Source organism: Ammodytes marinus (assembly GCF_949987685.1).
Source record: "Ammodytes marinus genome assembly, chromosome: 19".
Taxonomy (NCBI): Eukaryota; Metazoa; Chordata; class Actinopteri; order Uranoscopiformes; family Ammodytidae; genus Ammodytes; species Ammodytes marinus.
The window spans coordinates 7,685,198-7,687,500 of NC_137223.1; positions in this window are offsets into that span (position 1 = coordinate 7,685,198).

Sequence of the window (2,303 nt, forward strand, 5' to 3'; positions counted from 1 at the left end):
AGATGACGCTTCTGTATGGGTTCCCCCCCCCATTCCAGACAAAACCACTTAACACTACCACACGTCGATGGCATGACTCCAACCATGACCACCCCGGCACAGCGACTCCATCTTTGACTCCCTCTCCATAGGACTCCATTTCCTAAGTATCAACAACAATGCCCCAACGAAACCAGATGGAGAGCCATAAATCATCAGGCAAGCGTGATTTATGGCGGTTCTTGCTCTTGGGGTAAAGACACTGCAGCAAGCCCCTGGTCTCCAGAGGGTCCTGAGGGCCTAGGCAGGCAGCATGTGAGCCCCTGGCCCATAACTCTCCCATTCTTTCGGTGACACAGAGCCTTTTTATACTCTCATTTAACACGTGAGTAAATCACAGAGGGGAAACACTGCCATGAACTTTTTCTCCGGCTTAAATCAGTGAAGATGGTGGGTTGTCTGAAAGATTTCTGCAGGGACAAACTTGACAAGTCTGGATAGAAATTGTGCGTGTGTGTGTGTGTGTGTGTGTGTGTGTGTGTGCGTGTGTGTGTGTGTGTGTGTGTGACAGGGACAGGGAGGTCGACACAAAAGTTGTTTCTAAAGCAATTCATAGGATTGTCTTTGACCAATACCTGAAGAAACTTGAACTTAAACTCACTATACCTTTGTTGGACAAACCACAACCACGTGCTCCTTCAAGTAAACCAAAACAACATCCAGGGAATTTCACCTTATGCCATATCATTTCATTTCAGACCAGACTAAATATACATTTTCAGACATTTTCTTGTCTACTGGTAATCTGTACCGTAACATCAATCGGTTTCAGCCATTGAAAGCCGCACACAGATGCCAGACCATGGGAATTGATACATTTAATCCCTTCATCATTTGTAAAAGGGGTTCAGGCATGGTCATATATTTTCTGAGGGGTCAGTCGGCTGTTGCATGTGTGTGTTTCTGTTAAACCCCCATGAGTGAATCTATTTTCTGAGGCACCTATGACACTCATCTGGACCACAACAATGCCCCCTTTCTCCTCTCCGCCTCACGCTTGGCTGCCTTCGCTGAATACGACCCAGGGCCAAATAATCCATACCCCTGAACCCCCCACACAGCAGCACACACACACACACACACACACACACACACACACACACACACACACACACACACACACACACACACACACACACACACACACACACACACACACACACACACACACACCAGTAGAACACACACATGTTGCCACTTAAATGGTATCACGTGTGTTGGTGTTCCCTAAAATGATGAAAGCCTTGTAGAATTCTTGTAGAATTTACCAGTGCAACTCTAAGCCCAAGCAAACACACGATATGCTCAGATTCACACAGGAGAAAGTAAAACACCATGCAAGAGTGGAGGCAGACAATACACATGATACATTTAGGAACACTTCAGCTCAAACATCTTCCTAGAAAAGCGTCAAACGGAAAACCCAGAAATACAACATTGCCCCCATGTGGAGACATTGGGGAAACACAACATCTTTGCTTCATGTAATTTTCTATTCAATAAGTAGGCTACATACAATAGTCCTGAATTACCTTTTTCTACCACCGTTCTTTTTACATTCATCTGTGTGTGTAAATTGTAACGTAATGTACACATTTGTGCCCTCCAACTTTACACAAAGTTAATGTGCTTATATTGGTTGATTCTGTGAGAACTGTATGTAAACAGGGTTGTTCAATGTGATCTTGAACAGTACACTCTGTATTACATGTGTGCCATGTATGTACTGCAGGACCATAACAGCAAAGGCAAAAATCTGCTACAGTTACAATAAATAAAAAAAACGGTTCTGTTAGACATAAGAATAGGACATTAGCTGAAGTACATTTGTAGCCTCAGTCCCTGGTTAGGCATAGTATTTGACATGTGTTTGATGTCTGATTGTGGAAACTCTACAGCAAGTACTGCTCAGCTGCAGAATATAAGGCCATAATGATATATGATAATGTTCATCCACTGTCTGAACATGACTTTGAAAATGAGAGCAGCTAGCAGAGAAAGAACAAAGTGTACAGTATTTGACAGCAAGTGAGTAAGTAATGATCAAATGTATTCATGTTGTAGAGCATAGATTATGCTCACATACTTTCAATGTCCCACAGGCATATTTGTACCAAAAAATCAATTGTTTTTATCATTAATTGTTTATTTTATCATTTACTTAATGTGAACATTTAATAGTGACTATGGACATTTGTGCATTTGCATCGCTGCAGTTTGACTGCAAAATATTTCTGTATTAAAACTTCTATAAAGAAAAACAC